At 44.3% G+C, this 21,310-nt stretch overlaps 1 protein-coding gene across 1 annotated transcript in view; it reads left to right on the top strand.

Moving 5' to 3' along the window:
* LOC124797853 overlaps nucleotides 1-21,310 on the top strand; it is a 432,230-nt gene that overhangs the window by 240,542 nt on the left and 170,378 nt on the right. The window lies entirely within an intron of this gene.

Raw genomic sequence — 21,310 nt, 5'->3', positions numbered from 1 at the left:
AGACAATCTGAGTACGCGCCTTAGATTGTTTGCAGATGATGCTGTCTTTTACCGTCTTGTAAAGTCATCAGATGATCAAAACGACTTCCAAAATGATTTAGATAAGATATCTCTATGGTGCGAAAAGTGGCAATTGACCCTGAATAAAGAAAAGTGTGAAGTTATTCACATGAGTACTAAAAGAAAGCTAAATTTCGATTACGCGATAAGTCACACAAATCTGAAGGCTGTAAATTCAACTAAATACTTAGGGATTGCAATTACAAGTAATCTAAATTTGAACGATCACATAGATAATATTGTGGGTAGAGCAAACCAAAGACTGCGATTCACTGGCAGAACACTTTAGAAGGTGCAACAGGTCTACTAAAGAGACTGCTGACACCCCGCTTGTCCGCCCTATTCTGGAGTATTGCTGTGCGGTGTGGAATCCGCATCAGGTGGGACTGACGGATGACATCGAAAAAGTACAAATAAGGGCAGCTCGTTTTGTATTATTGTGAAATATGGGAGATAGTGTCACAGATATGATACGTGAATCGGAGTGGCAATCATTAAAACAAAGGCGTTTTTCGTTGCGACGGGATCTTCTCATGAAATTTCAATTAGCAGTTTCTTCCTCCGGTTGCGAAAAGATTCCGTTGCCACCCACCTACATAGGGAGAAATGATCATCACGATAAAATAAGAGAAATCAGGGCTCGCACAGAAAAATTTAAGTGATCGTTTTTCCCGCTTGCAGTTTGAGAGTGGAACGGGAGACAGACAGCTTGAAAGTGACACATTGAACCCTCTGCCAGGCACTTTATTGTGAGTAGCAGAGTAATCACGTAGATGTAGATGTAGAAACATGTTTGGTAAGAACGGTCGTCTGAACGACATGAAACGCACTCTTTCGACCTGTTTGCTCCTTTGTTCCTGTCGGCCTTACTAAGAGTCTGCTTGAGCATGTTGTACTTTTAACACACTAGTTGAGCCACGGCAGCAGCACAGCTTGCCGCTCTCTTGGTCGCTGAAGGAGCAGCCTCTTCCACGGACGGTATACATCGACAGGGTGTTTATTAGTGGACTATGTGGGCTGCTAACTCCGCTATCTCGCCTCCAGGCAGTTCCCAGCACTTAAAAGCTTTCACTGCGGTGATTTGTCACTCACGAGAAGGGCAGTCGCTCGTCTCTGCGAGTTGTTTTCGGAGTTCCTATTTTCGTGACACGGTGCGTCTCCGGAGCTTCATTCATCGGGCTTCTGTTACCGTTACAGAGGTAGAAGCTACCAGGGGTATATCCCTTGTCTGCAAATGATTTTCTTTTCTCTAGAGAGTCAGTGCCATCACAGGGAACAGCCTAGTCAGAAGTCCGTATGACCATTTACTAAACTGTTGCAGCTCCAGGTCATTTTATTTTCACTAGGTTCCGAAAGATGAGCACAATAATAAGAAAAAGAGTTGCTTTACGGGTAGCTAAATGACATGCTCTTACTGGCAGCTGAATTACATTCTCTCCATTAGGGGATTCAAGATCTTATGATATTATTTCAGCAGTGACTATTTATTTAGCATGCAACTTTTATTTTGTAGAAAAGATTACTTGTGTTTCACAACAGAATTTTTATTACTGTTTTTAACAAGACATGTTTCCGCTGATAGTTTTAGGCATATTCTGCGATCTACAAAGAAATAAAATATGAATTGTTGGCTTAACATGTTGAGTTTCCTAGCGACACATTCGTTGCATTAATATTAATGTAAATATTAATATCATATATTTGCTTGGAGTACTCGGGGAATCGTTCGGTATGTGAACAGGAGCGATGCCACTGTTCGAAGATGTTGGCAGGGAGAGGTCGACCTAGAGAGACGACAGAACTTGAGGACCGAGTAGTCATTAGAGACACACTCACAGCTCCGGATTCATCATTGTCATGGACCCGACGTGCAACTGCTGCTTCAATGACATTTACATCTACATCTACATCTGTGTGATTACTCTGCTCTTCACAATAAAGTGCCTGGCAGAGGGTTCAACGAAACACCTTCAAGCTGTCTGTCTACCGTTCCACTCTCAAACGGCTCGCGGGAGAAACGAGCACTTAAATTTTTCTGTGCGAGCCATGATTTCTCTTATTTTATCGTGATGATTATTTCTCCCTATGTAGGTGGATGGCAACAGAATGTTTTCGCAATCGGAGGAGAAAACTGGTGATTGAAATTTCATGAGAAGATCCCGTGGCAATGAAAAACGCCTTTGTTTTAATGTTTGCCACTACAATTCACGTATCATGTCTGTGACACTATCTCCCCTATTTCGCGATAATACAGAACAAGCTGCCCTTCTCTGTACCTTCTCGATGTCATCCGTCAGTCCCACCTGATGCGGATCCCACACCGCACAGCAATGCTCCATAATAGGGCGGACAAGCGTGGTGTGAGCAGTCTCTGTTGCACCTTCTAAGTGTTCTGCCAATGAATCTCAGTCTCTGGTTTGCTCTACCCACAATATTATCTATGTGATCGTTCCAATTTAGGTTATTTGTAATTGTAATCCCTAAGTGTTTAGTTGAATTTAGAGCCTTCAGATTTGTGTTACTTATCGTGTAATCGAAATTTAGCTGATTTCTTTTAGTACTCACGTGAATAACTTCACACTTTTCCTTATTCAGGGTCAATTGACACTTTTCGCACCATACAGATATCTTATCTAAATCATTTTGCAGGTAGTTTTGATCATCTGATGACTTTACAAGACGGTAAATGACAGCACCATCTGCAAACAATCTAAGATGGCTACTCAGATTGTCTCCTATGTCGTTAATATTGATCAGGAACAATAGAGGACCTATAACACCACATTGCGGAACGCCGGATATTACTTCTGTTTTACTCGATGACTTTCCGTCTATTACTAGGGTCCAAAAATGGCTCTGAGCAGTATGGGACTTAACTTCTAAGGTCATCAGTCCCCTAGAACTTAGAACTACGTAAACCTAACTAACCTAAGGACATCACACAAATCCATGCCCGAGGCAGGATTCGAACCTGCGACTGTAGCGGACACGCGGTTCCAGACTGTAGCGCCTAGAACCGCTCGGTCACACCGGCCGGCAATTACTAGGAACTGTGACCTTTCTGACAGGATATCACGAATATAGTCGCACAACTGAGGCGATAGTCCGTAGGCACGCAGTTTTGTTAGAAGACGCTTGTAAGGAACGGTGTCGATACCCTTCTGGAAATCTAAAAATATGGGATCAATCTGACATCCCCTGTCGATAGCACTTATTACTTCTTGAGTATAAAGAGCTAGTTGTGTTTCACAAGAACGATATTCTCTGAATCCGTGCTGACTATGCCGGCCGGAGTGGCCGTGCGGTTCTAGGCGCTACAGTCTGGAGCCGAGCGACCGCTACGGTCGCAGGTTCGAATCCTGCTTTGGGCATGGATGTGTGTGATGTCCTTAGGTTAGTTAGGTTTAATTAGTTCTAAGTTCTAGGCGACCAATGACCTCAGAAGTTAAGTCGCATAGTGCTTAGAGACATTTGAGCCGTGCTGACTATGTGTCAATAAATCGTTTTCTTCGGGGTACTTCATAATGTTCGAATACAGTATATATTCCAAAACCCTAGTGCAAATCGACGTTAGTAATATAGGCCTGTAATTCAGCGGATTACTCCTACTTCCCTTTTTGGGTATTGGCGTGACTTGAGCAATTTTCCAGTCTTTAGGTACGTATCTTTCTGTGAGCAAGTGGTTGTATATAATTGCTAAATACGGAGCTATTTTATCAGCATACTCTGAGAGGAACCTGACTGGTATACAGTCTGGACCGGAGGCCTTGCCTTTATTATGACCTCACGAACCTTTAATAGACGGCTCACACAAACTGGGCTCAACTCACAGCGCCTCTTGCGCTGACTGTTATTGACCTCTGTGTTTCAGAAAGACCGTTTGCGGTAGTGTCGGCCTGGAATCTTATTGACTGGAGTATAATTGTCTTCAGTGATGAGTTCCGCATCCAACTAAACCTCAATGACCAGCGAAGACGTGTCCTGAGACGCCTCGGACAGTAGTGGTATACCAGCCTGACCGTCTCCCGCAATACGGCTCGACAGCCAGGAGTGACGATCCTGGATGCCATTTCATTTCATTGCAGCACCCCTTCAGTTGTTATCTGCGGCACCATTACAGCACAGTGGCACGATGACGATATTCTACGCCCCGTTCTGTTGCCCTCGTAGCAAGCCGTTCTGGATTTACATTTCAGTAAAATATAGGCCGCCCGCACACGACAAGAGTTTCTACTTCTTGTTTTCATGCTTGCCGAACCCTACCATGGTCAGCAAGGGCGCCGGATCTCTCCTCAGATGAGAACATCTGAAGCATTACGAGCAGGACCCTCAACCAGCTCCGGATTTTGACGATCTACTGCGCCAATTGGACAGAATTTGCGTGATTTCCCTGATAAGGATATCCAACAACTCTATCAATCAGTATCAAGTAGAGCAGCTCCTTGCAAAAGGGCTAGAGGTGCACCAATGCATTATTGCTGTGCTCAATTTGTGAAGCTTTTTCTCTTGAACAAGCCATCCAATTTTTCTGAAATTGTAGTCATTTGTTTACTGTACATGTGCATCACATCTATCGATTTCCGTCGCAATTGGGTAATTCGTTCATGGTACGTCTTTATTGGGTTTTTTTTCCAAGTGCATTTACAAATGGTTCAAATGGCTCTAAGGACTTAATATCTGAGGTCATCAGTCCCCAAGACTTAGAACTACTTAAACCTAACTAACCTAAGGACATCATTCAAATCCATGCTCGAGGCAGGATTCGAACCTGCGACCGTAGCAGCAGCGCGGTTCCGGACTGAAGCGCCTAGAACCGCTCGGGCACAGTGGCCGGTCGAGTGCATTTACAGTTACTCTTCTTTATTTCTTGGTAGACGACTGAAGATGGCTAAAACATTTAGGTGTTCGGCTAAAGACCATAATACAAATTGCGTTCTCAAAATACATTAATAGTTATTCTTAGATGCAACCGAGAGAGGTGGCGCAGTGGTTACCACACTGGACTCGCATTCAGGAGGACGACGGTTCAATCCCGCGTCCGGTCATCCTGATTTAGGTTTTCCGTGATTCCCGTACATCGCTCCAGGCAAATGCCGGGATGGTTCCTTTGAAAGGGCACGACCGATTTCCTTCCCCATCCTTCCCTAATCTAGTGAGACCGATGACCTCGCTGTTTGGTCTCTTCCCCCAAACAATCCAATCCATTCTTAGCTGCACTGTAAACAGTATTTAGGTAGCGACTGAGGAAAAACCACTGCAATTGTTAACAATATAAATATTAATTTTTCGAACGCCTTGCTAGCTGCAAATTATATAGTAGCTCTCCTGTCCTGTCATCCATTTTTAATAACTGGTCAGGAGAACGCTGTAAGTACCTCATCAACGATCAAATTTAGAAACAATTCATGCGAAAAAAAAAACAGCTAATAGGGAACCACACAAACTAAAACAGTATTTCTAATGAAAGAATAAGATTAAACTATTGACCACTAAATCTCGTGAAATTTGACCTCGATAGAATATTACATCTACATTAATTATTCCAAGTCAGGCCCTGAATGCTGTTGCACTATATTGTTTCACGGCTTTCGTACTAGATATGACCTTACAGCGAATTGAGATCTAGAGTCATAGCGGTAGATATCTTCATCTGCGAGGGATTCCTCCACTAGTACAGTTTGATACAGAGGGGTATTATTGTCCAGTCCATGAAGAGAAACTACTCCAGACAGTGATGTTATTCCTAGTAACCCAGCAGTCCTAATAACAAGAAAATTTCAAATACACTGGGCAGTCTCTTTCGCTGCAGTTAATTGAAATAAATTTATCGCCAAATCTATGAAGCTCACACTATAGTCTCACAAATTATGTGTTTCAAAGTTAGGATATAAAACACAAACTGTGTAGATTTCTATAAACAAGTGACGATGCCTACTACACTACACTGCAATGAAAACTGGGCCCTCTCTCAAAAGGAAAAATGAAATATACAGACAGATGGGATGGCTTTCCTGTGAAGATTGGAGGGTCTTCTTCTACTAAACGGATAGAGGAATAAAGCTGTAAGGCACGAGCTGAATATTCAACTGTAAGGCCAGAAATGGGAAAAACTAATTGAAAAAGAAGCAACCAACTTGTGAAACAGTACCACTAAAGGACCAGTGGGGGGAGATGAATGAGAGGTACAATTTGGTCGAAATGTATAGCCGAGTAAGGTAGCTCTGCAGATGAAGAGGGAGAAACATAAATTACACAGTGAATTACGGCTTTCTTCATTGTGGCACCGTTGCCAGAAGGACTTAATCATGCAAAACATAAGAAGTGTTAGTTATATGTTCCATGAGTCACTTGGCACGATACACTGCAATGTCGTGGTGTGCGTCCGTTTAGAGAGCATTAAGTAACTGATACCTTAAATATCGCTGCATGCGGACCATTCACACGTGAGTTCACGTAATAGAAAACAATTTTTAGATTAATAATGTAGGTGAGAGTGTGACAACGTGGACTTCTCCAGGGTATAGTGAGGATGAAAAGCTGTCCTGTTTCCAGCTGATCGGCAGTGTTAGGGTACTGCGACGTTTTGACAGGGATGATGACACTCATCGAAACGTCATGGTATCTCAATAATGGCACCCGCCTGGAAAACCAAGAATTTTCCATGACAAGTACAGGTGCTGGACAAAAATATGGAAACACCCAAAACGCAGGACACCACCATGCCCAATATGGTATGGGAAAACCGTTGGCATTCAAAACAGCTCCCAGTCGTCTCGGAATGGATAAATGCAGGTCCTGTACGGTTTCCAAGAGAAGCTTATACCATTTTTCCTACAGAGTAGTGGGAAGTTCAAGCAACGATAACGGATTTAGATGTCAATCACGCACTCTTCTCTCCGAAGTAGACCACAAAGGCTCAATGATATTGAGATCGGGTGACGGTGGTGGGCAGGGGAGATGCGGCAATTCATCCTCGTGCTCGGAAAACCAGTCCTATGTGTACAGGGGTCCTATCGTGTTGGAACACAGCTTCACCACTGGGGGACAAACATGGTACCATAGGACGGACCTGATCATCCAAAATGGTCACATAACAGTGGCAGAAACGCGACCTTGCAGAGTACCCATGGGTTCCACGGTATAGCAAGATACGGCTGCTCAAATCATCACTGAGCCCCCACCATGTTTGACTCATAGTGTGTAAACTGGGCCAGAAGTTGGAAACAGCAAGAAACGAGATTCTTTCGACCAAACATCTGTCCACGTCTCATGGCTTCAGCACCACGTTTTCCCTTTACGGGCCGGCCGAAGTGGCCGTGCGGTTAAAGGCGCTGCAGTCTGGAACCGCAAGACCGCTACGGTCGCAGGTTCGAATCCTGCCTCGGGCGCGGATGTTTGTGATGTCCTTAGGTTAGTTCGGTTTAACTAGTTCTAAGTTCTAGGGGACTAATGACCTCAGCAGTTGAGTCCCATAGTGCTCAGAGCCATTTGAACCATTTTTCCCTTTACGGGAATTTCCATCAGCAATGAATGGTGGCCGAGAGGTTCTGGGCGCCTCAGTCCGGAACCGCGCGATTGCTACGGTCGCAGGTTCGAATCCTGCCTCGGGCATGGATGTGTGTGATGTCCTTACGTTAGTTAGGTTTAAGTAGTTCTAAGTTCTAGGGGACTGATGACCTCTGACGTTAAGTCCCATAGTGCTCAGAGCCATTTGAACCATTTTTTGAGCAATGAATGGTTTGGAATTACAGCCCGCTCTGTAACTCCTTGCTTTGTATTGTTCTTGTGTTGACAGGGTTCGCTAGCGGGATATTCAGGTCTGCAGTGACTTTTACAGCTGTCGTCCTCTTATTTTTGATCACAATTCTCTTCAGTGAGCGTCTGTCACGGTCATTCAACACACACTTTGGTCCGTGTTGTGACTCAGCGGATGATGCATTTCCGCTTTTGCTATATGTGGCATAAATTTTCGATACAGTGACTCTTGAAGTACACAACACTTCGTGTACCTTGGTTACGGAAATACTCACCATAAGAGCAGCAACAATTTACCCACGTTCGAATTCACTTAATTACAACACAATGCATTCGCAGCTGTACACAACACTGTTATGACCACGACTGGCACTTGCAACGTATTGAGGACATTGCACGAGTGCCATTCGTGGTCAAATACACTACTGGGCACTAAAATTGCTACACCACGAACGTGACGTGCTACAGACGCGAAATTTAACCGACAGTAAGAAGATGCTGTGATATGCAAATGATTAGCTATTCAGAGCATTCACACCAGGTTGGCGGCTGTGACGACACCTACAACGTGCTGACATGAGGAAAGTTTCCAACCGATTTCTCGTACACAAACAGCAGTTGACCGGCGTTGCCTGGTGAAACGTTGTTGTGATGCCTCGTGTAAGGAGGAGAAATGCGTACCATCACGTTTCCGTCTTTGATAAAGGTCGGATTGTAGCCTATCGCGATTGCGGTTTATCGTATCGCGACGTTGCTGCTCGAGATCCAATGACTGTTAGCAGAATATGGAATCGGTGGGTTCAGGGGGTAATACGGAACGCCGTGCTGGATCCCAACGGCCTCGTATCACTAGCAGTCGAGATGACAGGCATTTTATCCGCACGGCTGTAACGGATCGTGCAGCCACGTCTCGATCCCTGAGTGAACAGATGGGGGCGTCTGCAAGACAACAACCATCTGCACGAACAGTTCGACGACGTTTGCAGCAGCATGGACTATCAGCTCGGAGACCATGGCTGCGGTTACCCTTGACGCTGCATCACAAACAGGAGCGCCTGCAATGGTGTACTCAACGACGAAGCTGGGTGCACGAATGGCAAAACGTCATTTTTTCGGATGAATCCAGGATCTGTTTACAGCATCAGGATGGTCGCATCCGTGTTTGCCGACATCGCCGTGAACGCACATTGGAAGCGTGTATTCGTCATCGCCATACTGGCACATCACCTGGCGTGATGATACGGGATCCCATTGGTTACACGTCTCGGTCATCTCTCGTTCGCATTGACGGCACTTTGAACAGTGGACGTTACATTTCAGATGTGCTACGACCCATGGCTCTACCCTTCATTCGATCCCTGCGAAACCCTATATTGCAGCAGGATAATGCAAGACCGCATGTTGCAGATCCTGTACGGGCCTTTCTGGATACAGAAAATATTTGACTGCTGCTCTGGCCAGCACATTCTCCCGATCTCTCACCAACTGAAAACGTCTGGTCAATCGTGGTCGAGGAACTGGCTCGTCACAGTACCCTAGCCACTACTCTTGATGAACTGTGGTATCGTGTTGAAGCTGCACGGGCAGCTGTACCTGTACACGCCATCCAAGCTCTGTTTGACTCAATGCCCAGGCGTATCAAGGCCGTTATTACGGCCAGAGGTGGTTGTTCTGGGTACTGATTTCTCAGGATCTGTGCACCCAAATTGCGTGAAAATGTAATCGTCTGTTATAGTATAATATATTTGTCCAATGAATACCCGTTTATCATCTGCATGTCTTCTTGGTGTAGCAATTTTAGTGGCCAGTAGTGTATAACTGCGGAACCTACAGTCGTGGCTAGCACCGGCTTTTATGTCCAACCATGCATTTCTCGCTGTGTTTCCGCTTCTTTGTCCAAATCCTTCCACAGAAAACAGGCTACATGTTCCTACCTACAAAATTTTCTTTTCAAATAGAAGGAGTTGTCCAGAAACAATTTTCTCAGCATAGTTTCAAATTTGATTTTGCTACTTATCAGGTATTTGATATCATTGGGTACTTGATCAAAGATTTTGGTAGCAGTATTCACCACTTAATGAGCAGAAGTTAATTTTAATGAAGAGTAGTGGAAGTTATTTTTCCTCCTAAGCTGGACGTTATTGTTGAATTGTAATGGATTATTTACAACACCTTTCATGACAGAAAATACAAACTGTGATGCTGCTGTTAAAATACCTATTTTGCAGTTGTCTAAAAGATGATCGAGGAGGGAGCACCACATATTGTTCTTAAGTGGAGTTGGAACGCCCTATCCCGACAATGTTAAATTTGGTGACTTAGCTTCCCTTTATTTCAGGAACCACCGTAGCTATTGACATGAAACTTTTACAGGAAATTAAACTGTATGTTATGAGTCTACTGAACTAAAATAATTTCATTTTAGCTACTGCTTTCGGAAATACAATTTTTTAACTACACGTTTAAAATTTTGTGTACTTTTTTTGTACGTTATCCTAAATTATTTTAATTATACATAACATTATGTTCTTGTTTTAGTTCAGTAGACTCAGGAAATATATGTAATACTCTACTCGAAGTGGTTTCTGAGGTTTAGGGAAAATACACCAGAAAATGTAAATTTTCAGGAGTGGCTTCTAAAGTTTCAAAAGACTGTAACCCACTTAATATATACTTAATTTTTTTATTTTTAGTCACTCACAAGCACCCTGCACCATACTGTATATTATACGGTTGTACCGTATATTATCGTTAAAAGAGGGGCTAAGTCAGCCGAAAATTCCGTATAGAATCTGACAGGCATTTAATCCAGTTCTGAAGCTTTGTTGAATATTGTGAATTTCAGCTTTTCCGCAACGGCACTGTCACTAATATCTACACTGCACAACAAAATTAAGAGGTCACCTATTTGAAGTCCCATTATTTTCTCCCACTGCGACACGGAAGTTCTAAATCTGGCTCGACAATGCCTTCAGCCTTCCTCTGCTTTTTTTTAAAATTACGTATGAACATTTTAATACATACATACATACAGAATAAGCACACAATTAACATTTTTAAAGAATAAGTGCTAGATTTACAAAGGTATTGTTTTTGAGCCTGTATCCAACAGTTAAATGTACACACGGCACCTTTAGTTTACTGTATAAGAAAATTTTCTTTATACGAGAACATATAATTATGCGCTAAATGCAAAACGGTCAACAGTTTATAAGAATTAAGTACCTTCACCAAAATTATTTTCTCACTGTATCCAATAGTTTAACGTTAAAAGGTACTTTAAGTCAAGAATTCATTTCCTTGTAATAAACTGTTCCATTTCCATCACTGAACCACAAGGCAAATTAATCACTTGTATACAGATTGCGACACGTCGATCGTATGAAGTAGCCTTTTAGAATCTTTAATATTCCTCACACCAATGCATTAAACCACAGTGGGGTGGTTAGTTTTCAAATCTTGAAATATTCTTTTTGAAAATTATATTAGTCTTGCATATAAATATAGGATGTTAGTACTTGTAATGGTAGAGGCAGGAGCTGTTAAATTTCAAGCAATACTATGCTATTGTTCACAAAATAGTCGTCTCCTGGATAGTTGTGAAACAGAAATTTTCTTTTTTGTCTACTTGTACTTTTCTTACCCTTTCCGCATCTGAAAGAATAGTGCCACGTTTGTATGACAAGTGATATCTGGCTTTAGGTATATGACAAGTAATTTTCTGATGATTTAAAATGTCTTCTTGTAGAAACGAAAATTGGCTGCTTGCCAAATAAAGGAAAAAAAATAGGAAATATTAAGTATATTAACACAGGAGAGTTCTGTAAGTTTTGCTGGTTTTTCCATGTTCTTGGGGTACGTTGTTTTGTACTAAACTAAATAAGCTGATTCATATCTGCACCATAATTTTCAACTTTTACCTTACGTGTGAACGTATTCACTATGTCCTCTTATCTGTGCATGTTCGTGTTCCATATATGCACAGTATTCTTCATGCGTTGTATGACGATGGTTGATAATATAAGCAGTGGTGTGGGCAGTCCAAACGGCGGCATTTTGCTTCCTGCGGATATATCGAATTTTTCCTGTTTGGTTAATTGCATGATGTTGTGCGGAACCGTGCGGTCAGTTATCGCCAGTCTGCTTCTAAAGTGTGCACAGAAAAAAAAGTGGTTCAAATGGCTCTGAGCACTATGGGACTTAACTTCAGAGAGTCCCCTAGAACTTAGAACTACTTAAACCTAACTAACCTAAGGACATCACACACATCCATGCCCGAGGCAGGATTCGAACCTGCGACCGTAGCGGTCGCGCGGTTCCAGACTGTAGCGCCTAGAACCGCTCGTCCACCCCGTCCGGCGCACTGCAAAAGCGCGGCGCTCGATGATGCTTGAAAAAGCCAGGTGTCGTCATGCAAATTAAATAAATAACCATATTCAGTGGAGTTGGAGCCCCGAAATGTCCATACAGGTAGGCTGAATTAGTAAACTGTCGTTTTCGACTGCGAAATGTGTGAAAATGAATGCCCGAAAGCAAAGGGTGATTTCATTCACGCCCTTTATGACACTTCCTGACTTCTTTTCGTGTCGATTCTGAGCAGTAGACTGTGCGAAATGTTTCCTGCGGTCATGTATAAGAAAACAGCGCGGTTTGAACACTGGGCATCGCGATGTCTGACCTCCGTCCATGAGGCGTCAAGAGGAGGGGTTAGATGTGTGGGAGGTGTGACACAGCCACCGTGGCGTTGGGCAGAATCGCGGTGAAATTTGGTGCCTGTGTGTTATCATTAAACCCGCCTTACACCTCACACAAACTACTGAGTTCTGGCCTTTTTCCCGCATGTGTCGACACCTTGCTGTTTGAAGCGTCACAATGTCCGAGGGTGAGATCGCAAGCCGCCACCATTTTGCTCCACTACAGACGAAGCTACGAGGGCTGTCCAAAAAATAAGTTCCGATCGGTCGCGAAATGGAAACGACTATGAAAATCCGATAAAGCTTTGCAAAAATGTGTTGGGCAGTGTCTCTAGTATGACTCTAGGTAGAATTATATCGCTCTTTTCATTCCAGAGCTCTTAGTGAGCGCGTGAAGATGTCTAGAAAATAGTGTCTCCCGCCAAGTACGAAGTCCTGGTGAGAAATTTCCCCTGAAGCTATACAACCAACATTACATGACGGTCGTGCGGTTTCTTCTTCAAGACAATTCTCAGCCTCATTCTGCAGGGGCAATGAAGATGTTCCTGCATCGTTTCAATTGGAAATGTTGGTTACCCACAACACAGCCCGTAATTGTCTCCCACTGAGTTTCATCTCTGCTCAAACGAACCGCTGGCTATGGAGACAACATTTTGGCACAGACAACGAGCTTTAGGCCAGCGTAGAGAATTGGCGGAAAGCACTGGCGGCTGCCTTCTATGATGAGGGTATTGGAAAGTTGGTACAACGCTACGACAAATGTCTAAGTCAGAACGGCGACTGCGTAGAGAAGTAGCTGGAAGTTGTAGCTAACTGTTGCAAATAAAACATTTCTGATTTTCACTGTGGTTTTCATTTCGCGATCAATCGGAACTTACTTTCTGGACAGCCCTCGTATTTTTTCATATATCAGTTTCCAGATTTGTTAAATAATTTTCGTAGAATAAAGTAGCATGGAAACAGTCGAAAAATGGCAACGAATTCCAGATAATTACAAGCTATATTCAACACCGCACACTTTGTAGTTGCTCGCTTGAAGGCTACCGCAGATGGCTGGGCTTGTGGACTGAACTGGCTGCAGGAAGCATTCCAGCTAGGAAAAGGTAACCATTCGTCGACTGCCCATTCCTGCTGCCGGCAACAAATCCGACGCTCTTCTTGAGGCTGTTAATAGAACCGATAAACCAAAGGAAGTTGAGTCAGGAAAGGCAGAGAGGGAAAGGCCCTCCAATGAAGAAGCAAATACACACATCAAAAAAGTTTTGCATCACCTCGGTTCCAAGAGTACTGGAATCTGTACAGAAAATTGGAATAGAGATCAACATAAACATCATTTCCACCCCTTCTATTGCTCATGAAAACCACACTTTGCATGTTGTACCACCGTACAGCGAGACCTTCAGAGGTGATGGTCCAGATTGCTGTACACACCGGTATCTCTAATACCCAGTAGCACCTCCTCTTGCATTGATGCACGCCTGTATTCGTCGTGGCATACTATTCACAAGTTCATCAAGGCACTGTTGTTCCAGATTGTTCCACTCCTCAACGGCGATTCGGCGTAATTCCCTCAGGGTGGTTGGTGGGACACGTCCTCCATAAACAGCCCTTTTCAATCTATCCCAGGCATGTTCGACATGGTTCATATCTGGAGAACATGCTATTCACTCTAGTCGAGCGACGAAGTTATCCTGAAGGAAATTCACAAGATGTACACGATGGAGGCGCGAATTGTCGCCCATGAAGGCGAGTGCCTCGCCAATACGCTGCCGATATGATTGCTCTATCGGTCAGAGGATGGCATTCACATACAGCCGTTATGGCGCCTTCCATAACCACTAGCGGCGTACGCTGGCGCCACATAATGCCACCCCAAAACATCAGCGAACCCCCACCTTGCTGCACTCGCTGGACAGTGTGTCTAAGGCGTTCAACCTGACCGCGTTGCCTCCAAAAACGTCTCCGACGATTGTTTGGTTGAAGGCATATGCCACACTCATCGGTGAAGAGAACGTGATGAAGCAGTCCATCCGGCATGTTGCTGGGCCTATCTGTGCCGCGCTGCATGGTGTCGCGGTTACACAGATGGACCTCGCCATGGACGTCTGGAGTGAAGTTGCTCATCATGCAGCCTTTTGCGCGCAGTTTGAGTCGTAACACGATGTCTTGTGTCAGCACTAAAAGCATTATTCAACATGGTGGCGTAGCTGTCAGGGTTCCTTCGGGCCATAATCCGTAGGTAGCGGTCATCCACTACACTAATGCCTGAGCGAGGCATGTCATCGACAGTTTCTGTCTCTCTGTATCTCCTCCATGTCCGAACAACATCGCTTTGGTTCACTCCGAGACGCCTGGACACTTCCCTTGTTGAGAGCCCTTCCTGGCACAAAGTAACAATGCGGATGCGATCGAGCCGCGGTATTGACCGTCTAGGCATGGTTGAACTACAGCCAACAAGAGCCGTGTACCTCCTTTCTGTTGGAATGACTGGAACTGATCGGCTGTCGGACCCCCTCCGTCTAATTGGCGCTACTCATGCATGGTTGTTTACACCTTTGGGCGGGTTTAGTGACATCTCTGAACAGTCAAAGAGACTGTGTCTGTGATACAATATCTACAGTCAACGTATCTCTTCAGGAGTTCTGGGAACCGGCCTGATGCAAAACTTTTTTCGTGTATGTATTAGAAAAGCTGACTTTCCTGATCGTCGGTGGAAACGACTGAAAGAAACAGTATTCCTCTGATTTACACGCTCGCATAGCAAAGGTCTACAGACCTGTGTTCACAGTCGCAGCGCTAAGTGAAATACTTGATACAAAGTTCGATTTTATATCGTGTAAATTATCGTTCTTGTAAATTATACTGTAATAATGTACTAAGCATTAATGTAAGCACGGCATTATTTATTATATTAAAACCTAACTCAGTCCGAACAGGCTTCGGAAAGCCCAACGCTACCGAACGACCGCCGTGTCATCCTCAGCCCATAACGTCACTGGATGTGGATATGGAGCGGCAATGTGGTCACGCTGCTTCTCAATCAGATAGTTCGCCAATCGTCCTCAGAAGGACTGAGAGCTCCCCGCTTGCCAACAGTGCTCGGCAGACGCCGATGGTCATCCATTCATACGTTAGCCAAGCCCAACAGCGCTGTCAACTTCTGTGATCTAACGGGAACCGGTGTTATCACTGCGACAAGGCCGTTGACCATTTGTTATATCAAAACATTTTATATGTGTTATTGTTACAGTATCTGTCACACATTAAAATTAGGAGTGTAGCAAATTGTAAACGCCTGATAAAAAAGATGAAGCAGCCGAAAGAGAAGAAGGAAACGTATTGAAACTTCACAGGTTGAGAGGGTGTGTGATGTTATTGCGGTGAAGCCCAGTCATATGTATAAAGAACATGGCAGTGTGAGCCCACTTACAACTGTGACGTTGCATCCCCTCAGGCATGCATGCATGCACTGATTCGGCTAGGAAGAGTGTCATTATTTCGTTTTATCCTCTCCAGAAGGCTCACAACCGTTGTAACTGGTCCTCGATATTCTGGATATTGGCACTGGGACGGAGTTGCTGACCCACACATTATATCTGGGATACACATAGGCGTCTTGCTGGCCACGGGAAAACATTAACTTCAGACAGTTCATAGAGCCACGTGCTATTGTAAACGGAGCATTGTTCTACTGAAAAATGGCATCACAATACTGTCGCATGAGAGATAACACATGAGGATGCAGTGTCCGTGATGTACTGTTGTGTCGTCGAAGTCCTCTCAGTCGCTACCACCTGTGACATGAAGTCAGATGCAAATGCTCTCCCCACCAGGACGCCAGCTGCTCTTCAAAACATTGGACAACTGGGTCGCCGCCATCTTGCTGACGATGATCACCCGAGATACTGCAGAACCGCGAGTCGTCATGCATCAGCATTCTACCCTCCGTGTCAGGGCACGATACTAAATGCGCCGCGTTGCGTTATGGTGCAACGGCAGCCTCGTCCGGCTGCATCTAGTCTCCGACCAGCGGTGTGGGATGACCCAGAAGGTTGAAGGGGGTCCACTGCTTGCTCTGGGATGGCAGGCGCAGTTGTGAAGGGGTTTCAGTGTGCTTGGTGAAACAGTACGACGTGGTCGGACGTGGCGCACTGGAACTTTGATGACGAGTGTGCTTGCCTTTACTTTCTCATGCACTCCAACATCGGGCCACAGTCGCATCCGAATGCCCCACAGATCTATATATTGCATGATTCATTCAACTGACCGGTTGAAGACCCACAATGATGCCCTTTTAAACAGGTGCTGATAGCAGTCTCACACGAGTACGCAGCATCTTCGTGATCACTCAGTTTCTGGGGCTAGATACCAGGATGGGTAATAACACTATACACGAACAGTACTAATGATCTCTGGTGGCTGTTTTACCTGTCAGACTGAGCGAGGTGGCGCAATGGTTACCACGCTGGACTCGCGTTAGGTAAGACAATAATTCAAATCCGCGTCGTATTATCCTGATTTAGGTGTTCCGTCTTTTAAATTACTCCATGCAAATGGTGGGATTGTTCTTTAGAAAGGACATTGCCGTTTTCTTCCCCCATCCGTGAAATGATGAGAGCTTCTGCTCCATCTCTAATGACCTCGACATCGATGGGACGTTAAATCATAATCTTCATTTCTTCCAGCTACCTGTCACAGATAATTGCAGCTGTAATTATTTACATACCCGCAGATGTACGAAGTTACAGAGACATCCATGCATGTCTTCTTGGTACTTCCCTTTTTTGTGAGGCAGTTTATACGAATGAGGAGGGGACGGGCCCGGGTCTAAGGGGGCAACCCGGGGTATCTGCCCCGGGCGGCAATTTCACGAGCCGCCTAATTCCTATTCTGGTAGAACAAAACCTTCTTCACGAAGCGCCTAGCATTCGGCGCACGTTGGTCTACCAATTATTGATATGATTTTGAAACGCATCTCTGTTGATATTTGGACGTTTTTAAACACATTCTAGGTTGATTTCTGAACGAATCAAAGTTGATTGTTATATGTGTGCACACTGTACGTGATGTCTCTGCCAGCGGAATCCCCATCGCATCTATAAATAAAAAACTTTCCCGCAGACAAAAGGGGACAGGGCTGTACGAGCCGAGCCGTATAAATCCGAACGGGTGAATGCCAATCGCTGTTTGTTTATGTGGCTGATTGGGTGTGCGAATGATCAGCGTTGTTATAATTTTCAATGCGATAGGGTCCGCAGCTGCGATAAATTTTTTGAATGATATCTTGAAGCCTTCAGCTGCCAATTTCTTTATTTCCTGTACGATTGTACAATTTCGGCCTTAGGACATTTTCAAGTTTCTAAAACGGAAGTTTCATACATTGGATACATAACTGACACTTGTGATTTGGATGTATGGCCATATCTAGGTATTATTTCCGACAAAATTACTTGATGTTTCAAGGATACAAAACTATACACCAGTTACAGAACCACTAACAATCTAAACCGATTGTTGAGATACATACCACGTAAATCAGATCCGTTTTCGCAATCAGGAATCTACAAAATTAACTGTGAAGAATGCCCAGAATTTTATATTGGACCAACAGGAAGAAAATTTAGTACACGATTTAAAGAACACACGACAATAAGCCACAATAACTCATCGACATTTGCTGCACACTTAAAAGGCACCAACCACAAAATATCTAATATAGATGGATCACCATAAATATTACATAAGCTACAGAAAGGAAAAGTCATGGATGTAATGAAAGAAATTGAAATGTACATACATCTAAAAGATCAGTCAGACAAAGTTTTAAATGAGCAAAAAGACCTACGAAATGGAAAATTCCTAGACAACTTTCTACCAGTTCTAGGGCGAAGTGTTACAGAAGCATAGAATGTAAAATTATCACTACACTCATTAATAAAGATGACTGTAATGCTAAACATCAAGCAACCATAAAGCAGTTTTTACTAGACTGTCGTGGTTCTCAGTACTATCTAATTAGAATATTGTACTAAATGTGATATATACTTTGTACCAACTATTCAAAAATGACGTGCTCCTACAATATGTTGTTGTTGTTGTGGTCTTAAGTCCTGAGACTGGTTTGATGCAGCTCTCCATGCTACCATATTCTGTGCAATCTTCTTCATCTCACAGTACTTACTGCAACCCACATCCTTCTGAATCTGCTTAGTGTATTCATCTCTTGGTCTCCCTCTACGAATTTTACCCTCCACGCTACCCTCCAATGCTAAATTTGTGATCCCTTGATGCCTCAGAACATGTCCTACTAACCGGTCCCTTCTTTTTGTCAAGTTGTGCCACATACTCCTCCCCAATTCTATTCAATACTTCATCATTAGTTATGTGATCTACCCATCTAATCTTCAGCATTCTTCTGTAGCACCACATTTCGAAAACTTCTATTCTCTTCTTGTCTAAACTGTTTATCGTCCATGTTTCACTTCCATACATGGCCACACTCCATACAAATACTTTCAGAAACGACTTCCTGACACTTAAATCTATACTCGATGTTAACAAATTTCTCTTCTTCAGAAACGCTTTCCTTGCCATTGTCAGTCTACATTTTATATCTTCTCTACTTCGACCATCATCAGTTATTTTTCTCCCCAAATAGCAAAACTCCTTCACTACTTTAAGTGTCTCATTTCCTAATCTAATTCCCTCAGCATCACCCGACTTAATTCGACTAAATTCCATTATCCTCGTTTTGCTTTCGTTGATGTTCATCTTATTTCCTCCTTTCAAGACACTGTCCATTCCGTTCAACTGCTTTTCCAAGTCCTTTGCTGTCTCTGATAGAATTACAATGTCATCGGCGAACCTCAAAGTTTTTATTTCTTCTCCATGGATTTTAATACCTACTCCAAATTTTTCTTTTGTTTCCTTTACTGCTTGCTCAATATACAGATTGAACAACATCGGGGAGAGGCTACAACCCTGTCTCACTCCGTTCCCAACCACTGCTTCCCTTTCATGTCCCTCGACTCTTATAACTGCCATCTGGTTTCTGTACAAATTGTAAATAGTCCTTCGCTCCCTGTATTTTACCCCTGCCACCTTTAGAATTTAAAAGAGAGTATTCCAGTCAACATTGTCAAAAGCTTTCTCTAAGTCTACAAATGCTAGAAACGTAGGTTTGCGTTTCCTTAATCTTTCTTCTAAGATAAGTCGTAAAGTCAGTATTGCCTCCCGTGTTCCAATATTTCTACGGAATCCAAACTGATCTTCCCCGAGGTCGGCTTCTACCAGTTTTTCCATTCGTCTGTAAAGAATAACAGAACAATTATTTACAAGTTATTTTAAAGAAATTGCATACAGTCATATTTACGCCGATGATGAACGATAATTAAATACAACTGAGAACAAAATCACATGCAGGTTAAGTAGAATATTCTGTAAAATAATTATAATCTTTCTAGTGTTAAGTACGTTATATATAAGAGCTTTGCAACAACTGCTCGAAAGTAACGTGCTCCTAAAATAGCATGAACACCTCGAACTAAGTTATGAGCATGACATGATGTCATAGGAGCAACGACGTATATGACATAGTCTGTTACCAAAAGATCATCCGTAAAGTAAGCTATAATGCGCCTACTACACTCCTGGAAATTGAAATAAGAACACCGTGAATTCATTGTCCCAGGAAGGTGAAACTTTGACACATTCCTGGGGTCAGATACATCACATGATCACACTGACAGAACCACAGGCACATAGACACAGGCAACAGAGCATGCACAATGTCGGCACTAGTACAGCGTATATCCACCTTTCGCAGCAATGCAGGCTGCTATTCTCCCATGGAGACGATCGTAGAGATGCTGGATGTAGTCCTGTGGAACGGCTTGCCATGCCATTTCCACCTGGCGCCTCAGTTGGACCAGCGTTCGTGCTGGACGTGCAGACCGCGTGAGACGACGCTTCATCCAGTCCCAAACATGCTCAATGGGGGACAGATCCGGAGATCTTGCTGGCCAGGGTAGTTGACTTACACCTTCTAGAGCACGTTGGGTGGCACAGGATACATGCGGACGTGCATTGTCCTGTTGGAACAGCAAGTTCCCTTGCCGGTCTAGGAATGGTAGAACGATGGGTTCGATGACGGTTTGGATGTACCGTGCACTATTCAGTGTCCCCTCGACGATCACCAGTGGTGTACGGCCAGTGTAGGAGATCGCTCCCCACACCATGATGCCGGGTGTTGGCCCTGTGTACCTCGGTCGTATGCAGTCCTGATTGTGGCGCTCACCTGCACGGCGCCAAACACGCATACGACCATCATTGGCACCAAGGCAGAAGCGACTCTCATCGCTGAAGACGACACGTCTCCATTCGTCCCTCCATTCACGCCTGTCGCGACACCACTGGAGGCGGGCTGCACGATGTTGGGGCGTGAGCGGAAGACGGCCTAACGGTGTGCGGGACCGTAGCCCAGCTTCATGGAGACGGTTGCGAATGGTCCTCGCCGATACCCCAGGAGCAACAGTGTCCCTAATTTACTGGGAAGTGGCGGTGCGGTCCCCTACGGCACTGCGTAGGATCCTACGGTCTTGGCGCGCATCCGTGCGTCGCTGCGGTCCGGTCCCAGGTCGACGGGCACGTGCACCTTCCGCCGACCACTGGCGACAACATCGATGTACTGTGGAGACCTCACGCCCCACGTGTTGAGCAATTCGGCGGTACGTCCACCCGGCCTCCCGCATGCCCACTATACGCCCTCGCTCAAAGTCCGTCAGCTGCACATACGGTTCACG

This window comes from Schistocerca piceifrons, chromosome 5, assembly GCF_021461385.2.
Source record: "Schistocerca piceifrons isolate TAMUIC-IGC-003096 chromosome 5, iqSchPice1.1, whole genome shotgun sequence".
Lineage (NCBI taxonomy): Eukaryota > Metazoa > Arthropoda > Insecta > Orthoptera > Acrididae > Schistocerca > Schistocerca piceifrons.
The sequence above is the reverse complement of the archived record's forward strand: the minus strand, read 5'-3'. Positions and strand labels throughout refer to the sequence as shown.